We start from the raw sequence: 23,005 nt of genomic DNA, 5'->3' as shown, positions 1-23,005 counted from the left end.
GAAAGAGAGAGAGAGAGAGAAGCAGACTCCGCCATGAGCATAGTGCCTGATGAGGGACTTGATCTCACAACCCTGAGATCAAGACCTGAGCTGAAATCAAGAGTTGGATGTTCAACCAACTGATCCACCTAGGTGCCTTGAGACAGAGGCCCTAAGGAAGTGGAATCTCAGAGGAAGGAGTGTGGGGCATGATTCCTCAGGTAGAAGAAAGCTGTTGATGTCTTGGACTATTGGCCCTGTTTCAAGAGTAATACATTTTGCTGGATTTCAGCCATTGTAGCTTGGGGTCCATTTGTTTCACCAATTTAGCCTCCTATAACTAGTACACTTCATTTTTGTATTTCTTGTCAAGCATCTACGAGCTATGCAGCGTGGCTCCCATACCATACACTTATTTAGAAATCACATGCAGGAGGTGAGATCTAAGTAATTACTGAGGAACATGCCACCTGGCTCTGATTCTGAGGAATAGCTGTTTTCATCTCTATGAGAAGAAATCATCATAAGAAACTATTTATAGTAATTGAAAGCAGAACTTCTAGTTAGCAACACCCTTGAGGCAATGTGGTTGGGGTTGATCGGTTTGTGGCTTATGGTCAAGGAGCCTTGATGCATGGCCCATCTCTGCCTCATCAGAAAAGTAGAAAGAAACCAAATTCAATTCTACCTGAGGCTAGAACAATGTCCTCTTATGCCAAGCGCCTCAAATTTCAATTCTTTTCAGATGGTATATCTTCCAGGAAGGTTACCCGACTACCACCCTCTCCCTACTGGGGGCAGGATAAGATGTCCATTCTCAAAGTATCCCCAGGACTCTTTGTAAATCTCTGTCACTGCTGTCACCACACCAGCACCTCTCTCATGTCACCCCCTACTCCAGTAAGTCAGCCTTTTGAGTGCAGCGACACTGTCTTTTCATCTTTGTGGTCCCGCTGTCAAGTACAGTGCCTGGTATAGAGGAGATGTTTTATAATTGATGGTTGAATGAATACATCCTTGAACTTAAGGGCTCGTGGGATGGTATTTCTCTGCTTATTCCCATAGGAGACAGCTTCATAATAGTCATCACGGACATCATCTCCAAGCCCCTCTCCAAATCTTTTGAAGTTATTTGTTATCATACCTCATTACTTTTTACCGGTTACCATGCCCTTGCTTAGAGCAGCCAGACCTTTGTGCTTTCTTGAGATATTTCTTTGAAGAAGTCTGCTTTGATTATTCATTTTTAATATTCTCAAATCTCTACTACATTGGACACAGTGTGTCAAGAGATAGGACTGAGGAATGAAGAGAGAACTGGACCAAAAGTCAGGAAACCTTGAGTCTGTCCTATCTTTTACGGCTTCAGGAAAATGCTCCCCCCAAAATGATAGTGAATTAGAAAAGAGTAAGCCCTAGAATTATTCTTCGGACAAAACGCTGCCTGGAAATAATAATAAAATTTAAAAGAGAGAAAAGCAGAGTTTGGTTTGGGGTTTCTAAGAAGCAGAGTTTGTAAACCATAAGTCTGGATCATCTCAAAGACCCCTTTTACCTGTAAAGCCTGTGGTTCTAGGTAAATTAATTGCTCTGCATTTTTTATATGTAAATGATATGATCTTTGGTATCTTCAACTCTGTCTAATAACACATGGTACTATGTGTCAGTTGTATCTAATAAAATGATCTGTTGCTGACATAGCATTCTACGGGGGCATTTACAGAGGCATGGGACACTGTGGTTACCAGCAAGGACCTTAGAGTAAGACTATTCAAACCAAATTCAAATCTGGACACTTCCAATAAATGAGCAATGACTTGGGGGCAAATTACTTAATCTCTCTAAGCCTCGGTTTCCCCACCTGTAAATGACCAGGAGAACGCCTGTGATACTGGCCGTTGGAAGGATGATGTGGCATATAGCATGGAGAGCATTCAGCACGGTGCCTGGCATATGTGACATTCTCTATGAAACTCTGCTGTAGTTAATTTCACATTCATCATTCACTGAATCCTCATAACACAAGACAAGTGTTACTTTTCTCCTGATTAACAGAAACAGTTGAGACTCATAGGAATGAAATGACTTGCCAAAATTCACCCAGAAAGAGCAGCACCAGGTGTTCTGACTCCTGCCCTGCTCAGAGTCTAACTGACAGAATGAACTGAGAACAGATAAGCTTGAGGAGGGGGAAATGAAAGGGAACGGTTGAGGCTGGAAGCCCCATGAGCAAAACGTCCTGACCACACGGGGATGACCCCCGACAAGGTAAGGGTGGGGAGGAGGATTCCAGAGACAAATGTGACTAACTTATAATAGTGTGTGAGAACGAGACACGGTCTGGCACAAGCCAGGATGTCATGGTGACCTCTTCACCCAAGCAACTCCCAAGCCCGTGGCAGAGGCGGGGCTTCTCCTCGGCCAGCTCAGGCCTGTGCACAGAGCGGGTGCTCACAGCACATCTACTAAGCGGCCTGGGTAATAAGGCTTCTCTTTGTATTCCCCCCTTCCCTTAATTTAGAAGACCTTCCATGTCCTTGAAATCATGAAGAATAAAGGACTTTGCTTCTTCCCTCCACAAAGGGAAGAATCCTCCCTGACAATTCAATTTTGTAAAAAGTAATTGATCGATCCTGACAATTACTCCGTTTACGGTCCTTGGAACAGCATCTCCCGCTTCTTTTCGTCTCTCGTCCTCCTTCCTACATTGAAGTTATGGTGCCTGATTTAGTCCACCATCGTAGAAATTTCTACCCTCGGCAAGCTGATACCATCCCAAGCAAGCACGGCCCCAGACTGCTCAAAGACAAAGAGGCAGAGACCTAAGAAAGAAAATTAAGGAGCAAGTTCGCTGCGCCCTTCTCATTCCCGGTCCCGTCCCTTGCTTACTATCCTACTGCTTTATGGACAGGAGTATCTGTGGTTCAGAGTACATTACAGAGACATAGACTGACATTCACTACTGCTACGTTTCAACATATATATATTTAAAGTACAAGAGGAACTGCAAGCGTTGATCTTGTTCCCTCTAATAGATTCACAAGTTGTTTTCATTTTAGAGAAAATCACAAAAACAAAGGACCAGAAGGGTTAAATAATCGCAGAACAGCCTGTCCTCATTACTTGTGTGAAATCCCCGCTGCATCACAGGGACAGCATGTTAAATCAATAGAGACTTGAGCTGTTAATTTCCAAAAAGGAAGAGAAGATTGAACTAAAATAGTCTGGGTCGAGTCTCTGCCCACAGGGAACGGGAGACCCTTTATTTTCAGGTCTCTCTGCAATTAGGTACCTTCTAGGATCGTGAACCACTTTACAAAACTTCCTGCTTTGGGGAGTGGGTGTGGGTAGGGAATACTCTGTGGGCACAAAAGCTTTTGGTTTGTACAGCCCTGAGTTTACAGTAAGAGGTGTAGCTTTGTACATAGGTGCATGAAGGCGATGGAGGTGGGGTGGGGTTTCCGGGGCGGGGGGCACATTAAGGTCAGTAACAGGGAATCCTCTTACCCTTGGGTTTTTTGGGGCTTTTTGTTTGTTTGTTTGTTTTGTTTTTTTATTTGCTTTCCTCCCCTGGGCTATGCCTCTGCATTGAAAGTCCAGGGGAGGAGATTTTGCTTTCACTTCCTAATGATCCATGGCCCTCTCTTTTAATTTTTCCCAGGCGGAAGCTGACAAAGAGGCTGTTTGCTTTACATGCAGGCAGGGATCAATGACTTTTTGCAACTCATTGCACGCAACCCTTGATCAATGACTTTTTTTTTTTTTAAAGATTTTATTTATTTATTTGACAGAGAGACAGCCAGCGAGAGAGGGAACACAGCAGGAGAGTGGGAGAGGAAGAAGCAGGCTCCCAGCGGAGGAGCCTGATGTGGGACTCGATCCTGGACCGCCGGGATCACGCCCTGAGCCGAAGGCAGACGCTTAACGACTGCGCTACCCAGGCGCCCCTGATCAATGACTTTTGATCAGATTGGCATGATCAAATATTTGTAGGGTCTCGGGAGGACCAGGGTGATAAAATAAAGGACAGCTTTTACTAGAAGTCTCTTCATGATCCCACTTCTTGGTGGGGCTATTTCTTGTGAACTGTAATGGGTATCATCATCCTGATTACCTTTTATGTATAAATTGTGGAAATTCACAGAGTAGAGAACTAGGCATTTTTCAATTCTAATTTTTTAATGAGTTCCTCCCTTATTTTTTCTCATTCTTGGTTATGACATCTTCAAACTAAAAGTCTGCTGCAGCTGGCTGGGAACTCATTTCTTATCCAAAAAAATTCCTTGCATTCTTAGAATGGCCATGAGCTCTACGCTGCCATCTCTGAGCTGTTCCCCAGGAGAAGTGAAAAGCAGCTCCCCCTGGCTTCCCCCTCTGCTGCTGGAGGGGATATGAAGGAAAGCAAGGTGTTCCACCCCATCACCTCCCAAAGGGCCTTCTTCCTCCCAAAAAGCAGCTGGTTTCCTTAGGGGAGGGGCTGGAGAGGCAGGATGGAGTTTTGAGATTGGGACGAGTGTGTCCATTCGCTTCATTTTTCCTACCCTTGTCTCTCCCTGTTCCCTGCCCCTTGGTCTGTGGACGGGCCAGCTCTATCTCGAAGCTAGTCCCAGCGAGGGCAGGTAAGAAAGTAGCAGCCAGTCCCCACCACGTATTCCTTCAGTTATGCACAGGGGACACTCTGCGGGCCTAGGGGCAAACTTAGTCCCTACTGCCCTGGGAGGTATGGTACTCCCTCCCCTCTCTGGACTGGGCTGCCTTCACTTTAGAGTAATGATTCTCAGCCCTGCCTACATGGATTTTCTTTTTCTTTCTTAAGATTTTATTTTTTTAAGTAATCTCTACACCCAACGTGGGGCTCCAACTCGCAACGCCAAGATCAAGAGTCACACGTTCCACCGACTAAGCCAGGCAGGTGCCCCTACGTCTGCATTTTCTGAAGAGCTTTTAAAGATGCCCAGTCCCGGGTCGACCTTAGAGTACTTGAAACCGAACCCTTGGAAGTGGGGACCAGCCCAGTGTGTTTTCAAAGTTCCAGAGTGAGGGTGAAAACGGGCTTCCTACTCTCCAGTGCCAGCTTATGGCACTTGGCAAGTCTGACCCTTTGAGCCAGGCCTTCGGCGATGGCCCCGTCACAGTCAAATGCTCAGAGACCTCCTGCGTTCACTGTCGGTCTTCCTTGTCTTGCTCTCCATCAGCTCGGTTAGCTTTTCTTCCCTAGACAGAGTTTGGCCTTAACTCTACCCAGTCCTGCCATCTCTCTTCATAGATGGCCAAGGTCACAGTGACCCACATCGGCCTCTCTCACAACTCACCATGAGCCCATTAACCTATTTGGAGCTTCTCTTTCTGCATTCCCTTCACCCAACATTTATTGAGCACCTACGATGTGTCAGGTTCAATGCCAAGTACTTTGTAAATTTACCAGGTTTAATCCTTACAACGGCTTATGAGGATTACAGCTAATGCCACAGAGATCCGGAGATGATAAAAATCTTGTCCAGGGAGTCTTAGTTAAGGTTTGGTTTTCAAACACAGGTCTGGCTGACTCCAAAGCCCATGGACCCCCTATTGCGGCACCGCTCCTCAGTGCAAAAGACCTGGCTCCTGCCTGGAGGTGTGCACAAGTCTGGTCAGGAAGATCCACACAGGAGACAAGCAAGAGGACAGAAGGAGTCTGGGGCTGTGGGAGCAAGTGGAGAAGCACCTACCCAGAGAAGGAATCCTCGAGAAGATGATGTTTGAATTGAGTCCCAAAAGATGAGCAAAAGGTACTCAGATGAAGAAAGGGAGAACTTCATGTACATAGCTGTGGAGTCCAGAGAAATCCAGGCTTCCTCAGGAAACTGCTAGAAGCTCAGTACAGCTGGGGGATGATGTGGCAGAAGGGGCAGCAGGTGATGACAGGCAGCCAGCGGGGCAGGTCACGAGCCTTTACGTCACACTAATAGGTTTTGCACTTTATCCTGGGGACAATGGGCACCAGGTGAAGGATTTTAAGCAGAAGAGATAAAACCAAAGTTGCATTTAGGAGGAAGGATGGGCAAAGGCCACATACGTGTAGAGGCAGGTGGAACACAGAGAGGCTGCAGTGTAACTTCTGGCGAGAGCTGATGGTGACCAGAACTAAGACTTTAGCAGTGAAGATGGGGGGAGAAAAGGAGGAGCTATTCAGAAGGCAGGAGAATAAACACGGTGGGTGAGAAGAAGGGGGAGTCAAGAATAAGTGCTTTCTTTGGGACAAAGAACATAGGAAGAGGAGAGGGTTGGGGAAAGCTGGTGAGTTTCTTTCGCCATGTAAGTACAGGGGTCCAATGGGCAGCTGGATATGAAGGAAAGGGTTTTGACTGGAGATCTGAAATAGGAAGTCATCAAAATGGTCACCGGCTCCAAAGATGTAAGAAGCTGTCCAGAGAGAGAGGGCGTGATGAGCTGCACCTGCGGTGGCCACTGGACGGGATCCCACCTTCCCTCTAGAACTTGACAATGATTCTGACTTCCAGCTCTTGCTTACGCAGGGTCCTGACACCTGGCCTTCTTCTTGCCGATTTCTTTCCCCAGTAGAAAGCAGACTCTTCTCTGTGCCCTCGTCCATTTGCTGATACACTTCATGAATACTCAGCTCTTCCTGGACCACATCCCTACTGGATCCAATCCCTGCATTACAGCGGCTGCCTGGACTCTGTCCCTGTCCTACCACACCACCCAAAGAGGACCCTATAGGACCACTCCTTGCCCAGCCTTTCTTTTCTCTTTGGGCCCTGACATAGACCAAACCCCCTTGTGGGACCAGCCTCTGAGATCAGGGTAGTTCCTATACCCTAAGTGGCAAGGGCCCTCTCTGTTTACCCTTGCCCCCCCTTGGCCCAGGACTGTGGCCCGATCCACTTCACGGCGCATGGAACAGACCTACGGGCTCCCGGAGGGGCTGAGGCTGGTGGAGCCTGGGATGGGGGTGGTGGTTCCTCTGTCTACCCAGCCCCACAGAGCAGGGGAAGAGGGAGCACACTAGGGGCTGACAGAATGGAAAAATGGAACACCAGAACTTGCTCCCAAGGGAGACTGGCCGTAGAATTCCTTAAATTAGAAGTCTTAAATGTGTTAGGGATCCCTGTTGCCCTGGTTGGCTTTGGGTGTGGTTCTTTCCAATGGAGGATGATTGGTGGAGTTTTTCCAGCCCTGTAATTCTACTCGTGATGAGGTAGAATTAAAGCCGAAATGTGAGTTCATAAATTGCCTAGTTGGTGAATAATAGAGTTTAAATCTCCTCAAAAAAAAAAAAGAGTGAAATACGAAATCATATTAAAATTCATAGCCATCTGCCTACGACGATCTAATTTAAAAATTGAGCACAATTAATTTTTAATCCTAGGTCAGCTTTCCCACTCCCACCTGTCTCTCTCCTCACCGCCTCCCCCATCAGACAGTCAGTGTGTGCTCAGAGAACTCGAGACCATTTTAAATATTAACTGGAGCCACACATACCCAGGAAGATGAATCCACACGCACTTCTCCTCTTCCGTCTATTATTACTAGTATGGTTGCTCACAAATTTCTAAATGCAGTTCTGGTTAAAAATAAATTCTGTAAACTAGGAATGTGGGGTGTGTCTGCCTCCATAAAAATTCCTTTGTTCTCTGTGCAGAATGGAGCAGAGATGCAGAAGTAGAAAGCAGGGCCGTATTTCAGGAAAAGATCCTGTTCCAGGGCTTTGGCATCCGTCTTTCTGTTAGCAGGAGGGGTCACTGAGTCTCAGGAGTGATCGGGATGCTTCAAGGTTTTCCAGCAGAGGCTGCTTGACTTCCTTCCCCAACTGCTCAGTTTGGATGGGAAGAAATGCCGTAAGAGAGGGTACAGGAATAGACATGAGCGTGGCAGGCTAGAGCCAGGAAGCTGACATGATCAAGCATCCTCCAGGAGCAGGCGGGTCAGGGCTGAATCAGCTAGGTCCGGAAGCTGCTATCAGCTCCTTGAGAGGCCAGCACACTTTGGGAGAGGAGCTCTTCTGATGGAGACACTATGCTGACCAAGGCCTCTCCTCTGCATGATTGAATCTAGCACATGTTTAACGAGGTTTGCTCTCCTCGACCTTGGAGTCCTCATCTTCTGTGACAGACCCATTCACCCCCCAGGGCAGGAAGACCAGGGTTCCATGGACTGGCAACAGCATCGATCCTTGTAGAGAGGATGGGGAGCAGGGCAATGAATCCTGGGGGTATGGTAGACCATGTTCAGTGAAAGCAGAAACCAGAGCGGGTTGCCACTGGTTTGACACCATTCTAAACAAACCCCGGGATTGTTCGCAGTCCAAGATTATTAACTAGGCAGCCTAAAGGTCGTGGATCCAAAGGGCAGCTAGCAGCAGTAGAGAGTCAAGAAGGAGAAAAGAGAGGTTTTAGAGGCAGCTATCTGCGAACACTGAAGTGTGTTTTTAGTGTTCGGAAACTACTGAATTTGTGATCACCTGTGCTGAAGCCAGTCTTGGTCCCTGAGACCTTCTGAAGTAACCACTGTTAGCTGTTTAGGAACTGATCTCAGCTGTGTGACCCGGGAGACCGTAGTGTCCAGGGTTCATGTATTTGCTCTTACATGGCCCCTCGCAAGAATCCACAGAAGGTCAGCTGGAGCTGGGTTCCCTGCCTCCCTCCCTCCCTTCCTCCTTTCTTCCTTCCTTCCTTCCTTCCTTCCTTCCTTCCTTCCTTCCTTCCTTCCTTCCTTCCTTCCCTCCTTTTCTTTTTTTTTTTTCCTGATAGGCAAAAACTTTATTTTTTAAAATATTTTTATTTATTTGTCAGACAGAGGGGGAGAGAGAGAGAAAGAGAGAGAGGCAGGCAGAGGGAGCAGCAGACTCCCCACTGAGTAAAGAGCCTGATGTGGGACTCGATCTCAGGACCCTGGGATCACGACCTGAGCCAAAGGCAGACACTCAACCACCTGAGCCACCCAGGGGTCCTCCTCCCTTTCTTTTTAAGTAAACTCTGCGCCCAACAAGGGGCTTGACTTTATAACCCCGAGACCGAGAGTCGCATGCTCTACCGGCTGAGCCAGCCAGGCGCCCCAGAAGCTAGGTTCTTAAATGGAGATGAAAAGCTGTGATTGAAGAATGACCCATTTGGGGAAAATAAAGCCAATAATGGGAAATGGGCTGCGTCTTAGGTTGAGTCTCCTTTTTTAGTGAGTCCTGAGGTAGAGGGCATTTGGGGGCTGAAAACTCAGAATGTCAGCTAAATTTGGCCTCCGCCGAGAGAAATTAGGTCACAAGTGCAATACTTTTGACCAAAGGTACTGCAAAGAAAGAAATTTAAAGTAGTCGCTAGTGAACAAACAAGACAATTGTTAATATCAGGAAAAACAAAAAGTAACAAAGAAAAATAACAGTACACTACGATGCCCTACTTTCCTTGCTTGTGTATAATGATGTACACACCAAAAATTAATTTAACCAAAAATTACAATATGATGATGCAGGGAGGACTAGGGAAGGGATGGCTGCAAAGAGCACTACTAAATCCTCGCTTACCAATACAGGAACTGAAAGACAATAGCCCGTGTGGATTATTTAAAATATGGCAACGTGTAAATGCCAGAAAAAAACCAGGAAGACTTGGGGGTGTGAGAGGGAATGAGGAAGGAAACTGCCACAGTACATTGGACTTTTAGTATTATTTGCCTTTTTTTTTTTTAAAGATTTTATTTATTTATTTGAGAGAGAGCATGAGGTGGGGAGGAGGGGAGGGGCAGAGGAGAAGCAGACTCCCCACGGACTAGGGAGCCCAGAAGCGGTGCTCAACTCCAGGACCCCAAGATCTCAGCCAAAGGCACATGCTTAACCGACTGAGCCACCCAGGCACCCCTATTATCTGACTTTTTAAATCACATGCATGTGTTCGTTAAAACAATTTTCACGTGGAGTTGCTCAAAAGGACAAGACAGAACAGAACACCTTTACAGTTAAAAGTGTGTTGAAAAGACAAATTAACTTCAAGCTCTAAATACCCTGGATAACGAGGACAGTCAGGAAGCAAGAGGAAAGCCTAAAGCTCCCTTAGTTGATTTACGCACAGTTTGATAACAGTTAAGTTTAATAAAGAGTCCTTAGTTCATACCTAGATCTTGCATAATTTTAAAATTTGTTATTGCTTACGTAGTATTTACAAGAGAATGAATTAAAATTTCCTTTAAGAAGAGGTAGTTTGGGGACATACTGAGCAGATTATATTCTGTGTATCTACTTCTTTAATTGTCCAGACAGAAAGAGCGCCCACCAGGGGTCCAGGCATCCATACACATCACATTATTCATCCCGTACCAGCTATCTGAAGAGTAAGCATACTGGCCAGGAGGAATTCATCACCTTCCATAAGACTTGAGACTATGATTGCCATGGATTTCATCCATTTCTTTATTCCTAGCTCTCTTTCAGAAACATGCAATGTAAAGGAACCTGCCAAAACATGACGCCATTTAAGCAAACTTGCTGTGACCTTGAGTGGATGACCAGTATTGGGTGAACCTTCACCCTTCAACCTGGGGTTCCTCAGCCTCAGCACTACTAACATTTTGGGGTCAGATAATTCTTTGTCATGGGGGGTCTCCACTGTGCATTGCAGGACAGTTAGCAGTGTCCCTAGCCTCACACACTACATGCCAGTGGCATCCCTCCTCCCCAGTCATGACAACCAAACACTGTCGTCAGGAGCTCATCAAAGATTTTGGCTTAGTCTATATTACTAACTCTGCAGCAAAGAACATCTAAACAGTGATTAAAATTTATTATACCATTCTGCATCTGATAACTGAGACAAGTTAAGTGAGAAGTTTCTCCCTAAAGTATAATTAGGCTATGTAAATTACCTAAGTATTTTTAAATCTGGAATAAAATTGAAAACGAAAAGAATCTCATCATGACATTCTGACACACCGGTTAGATCTTTCTCCAGGGACAAGAATCTTGCTCCCAACATCTTTCTAATGTCCCCCTCAACTGAGCTTGCTTCAGCTTTCCAGAAAGCTGGAGTAGAACCCATAAGAGGTTTGAGTGGGCAAAAGGCACTCCAGTAAGGATTCCCTGGCCAGAGTGGGGAGGACTGGGTCTGGGACATAAATAGCTGCTTCATCATCAAAGCCTCCTCCTGCCCAAGAGAAGGCTTTCATGAGAACTCGGTCTCATTGTGTGAAAATTCAGATGACTGAACTATAATTAGCTCGATTAGTCAACATTTTAATTCATAGGATTCTGGCTTTGATGTGCTCCTTTCTCACAGAATCAAAGCTAATAATTCTGGAATCATAATTGGGAGCTGAGTGCCAGCTTGAAGCTTGGGGAGCTCCCTCACCTTCTTGGCAAGCCCTGCTTCCAAGATGCTGCTTCCTGGCCATGAATGAACCCGGCCCGGGCACCTCCACCTTGCCCTTTGGCTCCTTGCTTCTGAGGACATTTCCTGAGCATCTCCTCTCTGTGAGTCAAAATCTCCAGCATCTACGTTCTAAATTCGCAGGCGCTGACATTAAGCTATGATGTCAGTACCTCCAAAGCCTGAGCCCTTAATAGGTGCTCCATAAATCTTTTTTTGGATGTTGCTAAACAAACAGCAGAGCAGATCATTGGTTGGTTGTCTCTCCAATAACCATCCCTCCTGCTTCTTGTTCAAACGTAAGCACATGAGATCATTCTGGTTGATGAGATATGATAAGTATGCCGGCTGGATTCTCAGAAAGACTTCCTTGCTTAAACAGGCATACACAGGGAGAGACAGTCCTCTCCCGCTACTGGATGTGGTTGTGTTTCTAAGGGACATCTAGAATTGCGCCCACCATCTTGAAACCATGAGGAAGACGACCAGGGGATGAAGCAGACAGGCTGAGAATGCAGATCAGAGGGATAGAAGAATGTGTGGCCTCCGTGACATCGTTAAGCTACCTATGGATCAGCCATCCCTGAGGCTACCTCTGGATTTCTTTTTTTTTTTTTTTTAAAGATTTTATTTATTTATGTGACAGAGAGACAGCCAGCGAGAGAGGGAACACAGCAGGGGGAGTGGGAGAGGAAGAAGCAGGCTCATAGCGGAAGAGCCTGATGTGGGACTCGATCCCGGTATGCCAGGATCACGCCCTGAGCCGAAGGCAGACGTTTTAACGACTGCGCTACCCAGGCGCCCCTACCTCTGGATTTCTTAAGTAGATGATACATTTCCCGTACTCTTAAGTTCAGTTGGATTTTCTGTGCTTATAGTTGAAAGCATCCTAGCTGATACAAGTGATTCACCAGATTTTTTGTTGTTGTTGTTTAGGAAGGGATTTAGGTAAAAGGCTAGCCTAGTGGGGACTTTATTATCAATCAGCCACTGCTTACTGAGCACCAACCACGCACATGCATGGAAACCATATGAACATTAATTCTGATCCTCACAATAACTCCGCGAGGTGATCTTTATTATTTGCATTTCAAAGATGGGAAACTGAGGCTCTGAGAGCGTAGGTGAGCTCGCACAAACCACTGGTGACTGTACACTACAGCTCACATTCAAACACAGCTCTAATACAAATCCATGCTTTTCTCTACGTTCTACTTCTTTTTTAATTTTTTAAAAAAGATTGATTTATTTATTTGAGAGAGAGAGAGCGTTCATGGGTGGGGGACAGGCAGAGGGAGAAAATCTCGAGCAGACTCCCCCGCTGAGCACAGAGCCCCACATGGGGCTCAATCCCACGACCCTGAGATCACAGTCTGAGCTGAAACTAAGAGTTGAACACTCAACCAACTGAGCCACCCAGGCGCCCCTAACTTCTACTTCTCATGAGCTTTCCAAAGACACGGTGTAAGACATGAGGATGAGTGTGCAGAGGAAGGCTTCTTGGCTCAAGGTATGGGACGGAAGGAACAAAGGAACGGAAATCCCATCTCCTAAAACTGCGTCGATGGGGAAAGAAACCACCATCCTCACCAGAGACCCTGGATGCTGCTTCCAAGCAAGAAGGAGGAATGGGAGACCCTCAGACATTTTGCCACCGGAGCTCCAGACTGGCCCTGCGAACTCGGTCATGACACTTACAATGTATAAAGGCTAAAGTCCACCACGGGCTTCTCTCAAGCATTTCTCACTGAGGGAAATCCTGCCTCTCAGCCTCATGACGTAGTCTCCGCACAAGATTAAAAAGAGCTGTTTCCTGGGTTTGCCTCACCCTTCCCCATTCTCTCTTTGCCGTAACACTTTCCCCCAGTGCACAAAAACAAGGCACCCAGGACAGACGAAGAACTGTGATGCTAAACTCCTGGGTTAGGCTCTGGTCCCAAGTCTGCTTTGGGTTTGCACAAGAGAAGATTCTGGCAAAGGCTTGGAAAGTGCTATAGACTGAAGTTTATGTTCTGGAGACCCTATAGGATTTGAGTGGGGAAGGGTGAGGACTTCTGCACAGAGCCCTATTGGGGCACAGCCTCGCCTTACATGACCCTGACTGAGAAAATGAATGAATTCTTTACCCTCCCTGCTTCCATTTTCTTCCCTTGTAAAACAGGAACAATAAGGCCAGTTGACCATAAAAATGCAGAGATGAATGTCAGCATCTGATTGCTGTGAGCTGCCAGGGCTGCGGGGTGGGACAGACCAGAGCTCATCCCTGCGCCGTCTCCAGGCTTTCTCCTTGGCTCCCTTCCCCTCTCCAACTCCCATCAGCCTCATGCTTCCAATGATCAGCAAAGATGGAAGTTCCCTCACATTTCCCGAGGCACCGTGAAGAACTGCTAAATGAGCTCATCTCTCCACACTATACCCCTCGAGAGCTCTCGGGGAGTAGGCTTGCTGGACCCGCACGCTGACAAACCTGGAGAGGCAGAAGGGGACCTTGGCCGCCTGGATCTGGCACATCCACAAAGCTGAGGCAGGAAGATGCGTCCACACAGAGTGTTGTCCCAATGGGCCAAATGCGGCTGAGAGGCTGAGAAAGATAAAGAGGTGACCGTTAGATGAAGCAACATGGGACTTATTGGTGACTGAGAAGAGTGGCTTGGGAGAGCAGTTTGGGACTGAAATGCTATTGAGGAGAGAACAGGAGGGAAGAAGTGTTTACAGACAACTCTTTGAAGAAATTTTGCTATAGAAAATAGCAAAATAAAAATATAAATATATATTTTAATATCTATAAATATATAAAAATATGAATATAAAAAAAGAAATAGAAGATGTAAAAATCAAAGAAGAGTTGAAGATAAAAGATATTAGAGCATCTTTTTTAAAAAAGACATTATTTATTTTTTTGTGTCAGAAAGAGAGAGAGAATGAGCACAAGCAGGGGCAGAGGGAGAGGGAGAACGGGCTCCCTACTGAGCAAGGAGCCCGACGCGGGGCTCGATCCCAGGACCCCGGGATCATGACCTGAGCCCAAGGCAGCCGCTTAACCGACAGAGCCACCCAGGCACCCCAAGATATTAGAGCATCTTTGTATGCTGATGAGACTAATCCTTTCTGGAGGGAGAAACTGACAATGCAGGAGAGAGAAGTGATATTTACAGAAGGGGAGCATTTAGGAAAGGGAGAAGTGGGGGGAACTTGGTTCTCCCAGTGTGAGATCTTTCTGGCAACTTCACTTGCTCTGGTCTTCTGATGGACATCTGCTCTGCGTGCCCTCAAGTGGCAGCCTCATCAAGGACACGGCCAAGAGGTACTGGAAGGATTCCATGCCTCCCTTAGCTTTCCATGCTGGTCCTGGGACCCAAGCTGTGGCAATCTGCCGCATGGTTTGCTTTCTGATTTCCCAGTGCGTCGTCCCCAAGGGCTGGGGCAGGTGACTCTGCCCCGTATTTTTCAAAGGTCGAAAATTTTCAAAGGCCTGATCTCCCTCAGTGATATAACCCTGCATAGGGGCCAGCCATTTGCCTTCACTGACTCACTTATGCTTATCATCCAACCTTACAGATGGGGAAGTTAGGCATGGAAATGTTAAATGAACTGCCACAGGTCATACATCTGGTAGGTGGAGGAGCTGGGATTTGAACCCAGGCCATCTGGCTCTGGAAGCCCACCTTTTCCACTCCCCATACCCCCCTCCCCCGCCTAATTCTGTTTCTTCCCTTTAGCCCTTCTTCCAGAAGGCCTAGGGTCCTTTCCGCCAACTGAAACGTTGTGGCCTGTCATGACTCAGAAGGCCCTAAGTCTGGGGGGTCGACCTCACTCTGCAGTGCCAGGACCCCCTCCCCACCCCCACAGAACATTCTGGAGCCCTTCCAATGAGAGGTCATTCTGATTCACCTGTGACTGGTCCTGTACCCATGAGGAATGCTGCCCACGCAGGGAGGGAGGACTTGGACCTGCTGCTTTCCTGCCTTCCTATTTATATCAGGCCAGACCTGGGCAGGAAACAGATGGCACACTCAAATTGGGTAATCTGAAGAAAGTTGAATAAAGGGGCTATTTACAAAGGTGTGGGCAGGATGTAGGGAAACCACAGAGGCAGTGCAAGAAGTAACAGCTACTTGACCACCCCGAGGGCAGAAGGGGCGAGGGGAGGTGTGGTCCCCAAAAGACCGGACAAGAGCTGTGACCATGAGAAAAGGGATGCCCCCACCCAGGCCTCCCTCCAGCTTCTCCCTCCCTCTGTTCTCCCACCCAGGACACCCACTGCCTGAACCCAACCCAAAGCCAAAGGGCGAGTGAGGGAACCCACTGATAAGGTCTGCAGCACAAACCGGGGTAGGGAAGGATGGAGAGCGGACCTAGAAGGACAAACAGAAGTATCTAGCGTATAACCAACTTCTTATCTAGGGTGGTGGTGAAGAGTGGGGCTCTGGAGCCAGGCTGCCTGACTTCAAGTGCCAACTGCCTCTTACAGGCCATGGGACTCTGGACAAGTTACTTAACCTCTCTATGCCTCAGTTTTCTCATCTGTGAAGTGGGGATTGTAACCCCAACCTCACAAAGTTATAGTGAGCATTCATGCTTAGTTGATCTCACTCAGAGATAAGGTAAGTAAAGCACTTAGCATACAGTAGGTGCTCAATAAATGCTGGTCCCTTTCCTCTATCACCTCCTTCAGGCAAAATGTGTGGGGATGAGGCCCTATACTTTGTATGTGACAGTATTATATGTAGACCATAAATATTGCTTGGTTGATGGCTAAAGGGCCATCTGTTCCTTGGAGGCTTCAGAATATCCTTCGGGTGACCTGTCCGCTCCGTCCTTGGAGCCTGCAGCAGTGACTGTAGCTTAAAAAGGTCTTGCTGGGATTGTTGGCATGGTTCTGTCTCCTTCCGTGGGTGGTTGCAAGGTTACTGAAGTATTTGCCTTATAATTTATTAATTCTTATGCTTTTTTTATGCTGTGTCTCTATTTGTTTTACATCTAACAATTAAAAAGTTCTTTAAAATCTTTTTTAAATGTCATATAACCATACAAAATTTAAAAATTTCATTGTTTGCTTTCTCTCCATTTGCTCTGCCCTGTGATAAGGATGGATCTGAATTATCGTGACAAATGGCATTTAAAAAGGTGAGTTTACGGGTGGTAAGTGGCTCTGGGGCCGTTTATTTTTTTTATTCCTATATTACCTCCTATTCACAGATGCAGGAAACTGAAGCCGGGTCTACCTGCTTGTCCTATAGCCAGCAGCTCTAGGGAATGCTCCCTACTCCTGAGCGTTCTTTGGAGAATTCCATGGTTCAGATCTTTGCCCTTCGGTGCATCATTTGACCCTGAGCAAGTGTCTCCCTCTTTCCACCTCCTTTAGAGCCCCAGCGTGCCTGGGGTGCCGGCTCCCACTGTCTACCACGCAGCTCTGCCATTGTTGCCAAGCCCTGTTCCCAACCCACTTTTCTTCTTTTAAGATTTTATTTATTTATTTGAGAGAGAGAGGGAACACAAGCTGGGGAGGGGCAGAGAGAGAAGAAGCAGACTCCCCTGCTGAGCAGGGAGCCCGACGTGGGTCCCCATTCCAGGACCCCGGGATCACGACCTGAGCCAAAGGCAGACGCTTAACTGACTGAGCCACCCAGGCACCCCCCAACCCACTCTTTTTTTTTTTTTTTTAAGATTTATTTATTTATTTGACAGAGATAGATAGCGAGCAAGAGAGGGAACACAAGCAGGGGGAGTGGGAGAGGAAGAAGCAGGCTCCCAGAGGAGGTGCCCGATGTGGGACTCGATCCGGGTACGCGGGGATCACGCCCTGAGCCGAAGGCAGACGCCTAACGACTGTGCTACCCAGGCGCCCCCCCAACCCACTCTTAAGTAGACACCCAAGTGGAGGTAATTCTTTTCCAGACTATTTACCTGACATTCTCCTTTTCTATTGTAAATCTCTTTCAACCCTTCTTTCAGCACATGCTTTCCAAAAGGAGCGAAAATTCCCTGTGACGATAAACACCACTAAGACTCAAAGTTCTGCAGCGGCAGGGACCGCGGCTTTCCGTGTTTTTATAACCTTATGTTGAGTAGCTGTCTGAGTAGCTGATACAGATCAGGTGCTCAAGAAATGGTCGCGGCCTCGAAATGAAGAGAATTTGCCTTCCCTCCCTGCCCACGTGAAGATCATCTATCTCTCAAGGCCAGTGCCGTCACTCCAGGCGACTGCACAGGACCCGAGGGAGAGGGACTCTGCCCTCTCTGGGAGGCGGGGGTGCTAAAAGGATGGGATGGGAGGTGGACAGAGAGAAGCAGGCACTTAAAAAACTTTGAGGCTCATTTATTTTTAACATCATAGATTTTCTCTTGCTTTCCTTGAGCATTATGATGTGTCTCCCCTCTTCTTGTAAAGGATTGCGTAACTGAGGACTTCTGTTTGTTTATTTTGCCTCGTGCACAGTCATCGGCAAACTCTGGCGCCTTCCAACCGCTACCCACCAAAGCGGGCGCAGAAAGAGCAGAAACTCCAGGGCTTCTGATGCTTTTACTGGTGCTCAAGCGACCCAGGCCTCGAGATGAGAGAGTGAGCTAGGCCATTTAGCTCCTCTGGGCCTCATCTGTCCTCATCAGTAGCTGGGTAGCGTGGGAGTAATAAATAAGTTGTTGGCTCCTAAAGTTCCAGCCTGTGAAATGTGCGATCTATGAGACATTGAGATCCAATTCCTGGGCGACGGCATCTGAGGCAGGCGCCTCTCGGAGCCCCTGAGCTTCAAGGTGTCTCCCCACAGTGAATCAGGACACAGATTGGCCAAATCAGCTGTTTCCCTTATTCCTCCACGTTCCAAAGTCCAAATGCTTTCCTGCTGAGTAGTTATTTTACAAAGGGGAAAGGGAAGTAAAAAAGGGAGCCTCCTCCTGCGGGCTCTCCGCTGGCTCGGGCGATGTCACCCAGACGCCACTGTAGTATCTGGCCTCCCCAGTCTCCCTTGTTCATGCCACCCTCATTCCGGCTCCAAAACTAAAGTGACCCCGGAGCCAAGCCCATAGCACATACCAACGCGCAGCTTTCCCATCTCCTAAAGATGGAATTCCAAGTGTTTGAGAGTAAATACTCCCCGCAGCAAACTTTCATTGTCAAGAAGGACATCGTGCTTGTCCGGACGCCCACAAAAACGGCCTTTTGCCAAAACGAATGGGAAATCATTGGCCCAATTAACATCCTGTGATCTTAGATCTAAAAATGACCCGGAGCGGGGTAAACAAGGTGACGTAAGCTGCCGGGCGGGGAGTGGCTCTCTACTGCCACCTGGAGGAGAGCGTTTGCAATGGCGCGGAGGCTCCGGGCGGCGGGGAAGCAGCAGACCTCCGCCCGCTCTTAGGACCTGGTGACTACGGGCGGGCGCGAGCTGGGCAGCCCCGGTGAGGGGGAAAAAAACGACGGAGGAGCCCAAACAGAGAGCAAGGACGCTCCTCCGCGACCTCAGCTAGAGGAAAACGAGGTCTGGGTGATCCGGGCCTTTGGACGTTCTGGCGTTGACCCTTATTGGCTTTCCTCCTTGGGAACATTCCTTTTATAAAAGGACTCGGGCAGCATGAACTCTCCCTGGAAAAAAAATCATGGCTCAAACTAGTGGGGCAGGATCCCCAACGCTGGACACCCCTGATAAAAACAGTTGGCAGTTTCTGAAAGGAGAAGCAGTGGCATGGCTATGCCAATTTAAACACGGGGCCACCGGATTTTCTGTTTTACTTTGGGCTTGGCGGTGACTTAAGTGGGGGACGGGAGTGCAGGAGTGTAACAGTCCTAATTTACTTTCTTGTCAGGCTAATGTGAGAATGAGGCTGCGGAGCTTTCTGCATTACGCAACCGGCATGCTGGGAGATGCCCCAGAAATATGCTGGGGGCTAGCAGAAGGTCAACTGAGCGTTATTACTCCCCCCCCCCCCTGCAGATGATCCATAAAAGGAAAAGGAGTTGACTTTTAGCTTGATAAAAACGAAAACAAAACAAACCCCCCACTTCACTTTTGGTTTAGCCGGTTTTTGCTTCCTTGCAAGGTACCTCAAAAATCTCAGTGGTTGGGGACAGCACACATTTATTTTTCTTGCTTATGGGTCTGCAGGTCAGCCTTGGTGTGGTCTCAGCTGGGCTCACCTGGGCTGGCTGGGCGAGGCTGGACTCCTGGCTGAGGGTCAGATGCAGGTTCCACGTGGTTCTGCTTCCGGACCCAGGATGAAAGGACAAAGGCCACCGGAGGCATGCTTTTCTGGCAGAGGGTGTTACCTGTTGAAGAGGCCAAGTCAAAACACGCAAACACATTTGGAGCCTGTGTACCATGTCAGCTAATATTCCATTGGCTAAGGCCAGCCTAGCATCAGTGGGGGTGGGGGTAAGGGGTGGGGGAGGGGATTATACTCTGCTGACTCTAGTAGGCTGATGTAGACTGGAATTTAACCAATGGGTCACTGTCTGCCCACTACAGACTGTCTGTTTCTTGTGGAAGAATTGCAAAATGAGGATGGCCTAGATAATCATTATGCAGTATCGGTGGTCCTCAGTGTGAATTCAGTTTTGCCCAATAGACACTTTTTCTTAGGTTTATTATTATTACTATTATTATTTGGTAATCTCTACACCCAACAGTGGGGCTCAAATGCACAACCCTGAGATCAAGTGTCCCATGCTCTACCGACTAAGACAGCCAGGTGCCCTGCCTAATAGACACTTTTCATTTCCTTTTTATTCATGGCTATCACTTATGACATGATATGCTCGTAATGGATAAGGGACACGGCACCCTCGGCTATGCCTGGTCTACTTTTTCAGGGTATACTTAAAACCCCCTGTGCCAGGATGCCTGGGTGGCTCAGTCGGTTCGGAGTCTGCCTTCGGCTCAGGTCATGATCCCAGGATCCTGGGATCAAGTCCCGCATCAGGCTCCCTGCTCAGTGGGGAGTCTGCTTCTCCCTCTACCCTTACCCCCTGCTCGTGATCTCTCTCTCGCTCTCTAATAAATTTTTTTAAAAATCTAAGAAAACCCCAAAAAACAAAAAAACTTCCCTGTGCCAGAAAGTCAGAGTTTAGCTACGCAGATATCACCTGTGGAATGAAAAAGACGGGGAGAGATTCTTTGAGGAGGCAGCGTGGTATGCTGAGAAGAGCGCTAGACTTGAGAATCAAGAGCCCTGGGTTAGTCCCGATTCTGAAGGGTTGGAATTTGGAAGGGTCAGCAGGAACCAGCAACCAGGTGCTTTTCAAGTCTTGCTGAGAAGCTTGGACTTTATCCTGTGCACTGGGGCACAACAGGGTCAGCTCAGAGTTTGTTTTTTTAAAAGCCTTTTTGGCGACAGTGTGGAGGGTGGATTGAAGGAGAAAAACTGGATTGGAGGTGAGGAGATGAGCTAGGATATCGTCCAGGTGAAAGGTAATGAGGGCAGAGACCAGGAAGGAAGCCCTGGAGTTGGAAAAAGGGCTGAATAAAGAACCTTTAGAAGCAGAACTGACAGGAAGAACTTAAAGACAATTGATTATGGGGAGAAGGAGAAAGACAAGGGCAAGGGGGAGTCAAAGATGAATTGAGGGTCCAGAGTGCACCACCTAAATAGCAGTAAACGTTGTTTCTCAAAGTCTTTCTTACAGCTGTGCACATGTATGTATGCATGGGTTGGCAGGCGTTATAAAATGTATTACCTTCCAGAACCAGGGCAGAAAAATCACACAAACTTCAGCCATTGGCAAACCTTATTCACAATCTTTGCTGTGTTCAAACACCTGCACCATTAATACTCAGTATTGTTCATTCTTTCTTTCCCTTTCTTTTCTCTTTTTCTTTCTTTCTTTCTTTCTTTCTTTCTTTCTTTCTTTCTTTCTTTCTTTCTTTTTCTTTCTTTCTTTCTTCCTTTTTTTCCTTCCTTCCTTAAAAATTTTATCTTTAAGTAATCTCTACATCCAATGTGGGCTTTGAACTCACAACCCTGAGATCAAGAGTCCCATGTCCCACCTACTGAGTCAGCCAGGCGCCCCTAGCATTGTTCTTTAAATGAAGTCATTTATTTAATCTAAACACTTACTGCAGGCTTATCCTTAAAAACCATATATGTGAGATTATGACTTTGTTGCGCCAGTTATGTATGGATACACAATGAAACAAATACAAGGGCCATTAAAACTTCAGATGCGTCTGTATAGTACCTAAAAGTATTATTTCCCATGGCCACAGTTGTGTGCAGGCCAGACTTAGGGGAACCCCTGCCCCGGGCAATAACTAAAAGAACTAGGATTATAAGATTTCGCTTTCTCCGCCCTCTTGTTAGTTTCCGTTCACATTGTATCAGTGTCCAGTACTGGATGGCAGGTCTGGTCTTTGCATCCATCGTTGGCAAAGCCTTGCCCGGCAGGCAGTGACCTTTAGCAGAGCTGGGCTGGAGGTTGTCATCCAGACAAATGGGGGCTGACCTGGAATGTCTTTTTAACTCAGTGTCTCACATCCCGAGCCTCTGAAAGCCACTGCAAGAACAGCCAAGTCAAATGAGCTGGGGCCCTCTAGCTCTGCAGACAAGAGTGCAAACAGGGCCTTGGGATTTCCCTTTGCTTCTCAAGTGTTCTCCCTGATGTTCTGGAAGCCACACACAGAGGTCTTAATGTAGAGAGTGGCAGCTTCATCTTCTTTTGTTCACTTTTGATGCACAAAGATCTCTAGAGACCATTTTCAAGGTAAAGTTGAATTAATTCTGCACTAATGGGTTGGCTGCCATGAGGCCTGTCACTGAACTTTTCTGAGACTCAGTTTCCCTCTGTCAAGTGGGGGCTTGGGCTGGTGGTCCAGAGAGTGTCTCCCCTATACAAATCTTAACTGTGCTCAACAGTTTGGGGACAGTTATGGTGCTTCTTTGAACTCCTTATTCTGGTCTTTGCCCATTTTTTATAGTATTGTTGTTTTCCTATATATAAAATTTATTACGGTCATTGTAAGTGTTTTATGCATATTTTATCGTATCCCGTTGTCATTAATATTGCACATTTTCTCCCAGTATTATGTCAAACTTGTTTCTGCGAAATAAGGAGACATTTTAATTTTTGCTGTGGAGACATTTTAACTTAAAAAGGAAAAAAAAAGAAAAAAAGCCCCAATTGACAGTCTTTTCCTTGAGAATTTCTGCTTGAAAAGAACTGCCTTACTCCAAGATTATAAAAATACACACTCAGTTTATCTTCTGGAATTTTAATGGATTCATTTATTTTATGTTTAAATTTTTAGACCTTTTCAAAGGATTTTATATAAAGAGTGAGATATTTTATTTCTTTATTTTCTTTTTCAAATTGGTTTGAAAACCGATTATAACCCCATTTATTGAATAATCTATCTTTTGCATACAGATTTGAAAATACGTTCTTTATGAAATTTTTAAAAATCATACGTTATATACTTCTGGTAGTAAAAGCTATTGTTGATTATACTACGGCATATTTTAACTGTTGTACTAATGGACTTACTATTTTTATTTAGATCTTAAAACCATAGCAACAATATTTATTTCCAACCTTACTGCATTTAAACACTTACCATAAATGATCACTATAATAACTGTCAAACAGTAAAAACTCTCAGAAGGAGCAGTCTTCTCTTTTCCATCATGGTAATTAGTAATGGTAATCATAGCAATTAGTAGGTAAAATAGGGATTGTCACTGTAAAG

At 46.6% G+C, this 23,005-nt stretch overlaps 2 long non-coding RNA genes across 4 annotated transcripts in view; both read right to left on the bottom strand.

The window, feature by feature from the left end:
* LOC148109629 (uncharacterized) overlaps positions 1 to 13,914 on the bottom strand; it is a 60,065-nt gene extending 46,151 nt beyond the window's left edge. For both annotated transcript variants that reach the window (XR_015725160.1, XR_015725161.1), the window contains exon 1: positions 13,798 to 13,914. This is a non-coding gene — a long non-coding RNA (uncharacterized LOC148109629). The remainder of the gene's footprint in view (positions 1 to 13,797) is intronic.
* Positions 13,915 to 17,633: 3,719 nt separating this feature from the next.
* On the bottom strand, positions 17,634 to 19,599 carry LOC123775977 (uncharacterized). 2 transcript variants are annotated; one of them, XR_006775223.2, is made up of 3 exons: positions 19,465 to 19,599; positions 18,364 to 18,912; positions 17,634 to 18,172 (listed from the first exon to the last, which is right to left on the bottom strand). It is a non-coding gene; the product is annotated as an uncharacterized LOC123775977 (long non-coding RNA). The 2 variants fall into 2 exon arrangements; XR_015725157.1 differs by having other exon boundaries at positions 17,634 to 18,912.
* Between the last annotated feature and the right edge of the window lie 3,406 nt (positions 19,600 to 23,005).

The sequence above is a fragment of the Ursus americanus genome, chromosome 7 (genome assembly GCF_024610735.1).
Source record: "Ursus americanus isolate L20-20 chromosome 7, mUrsAme1.1.p, whole genome shotgun sequence".
In the NCBI taxonomy this organism is placed as follows: Eukaryota; Metazoa; Chordata; class Mammalia; order Carnivora; family Ursidae; genus Ursus; species Ursus americanus.
Note: the sequence above shows the minus strand (reverse complement) of the source record. Positions and strands in the feature narration are given on the sequence as shown.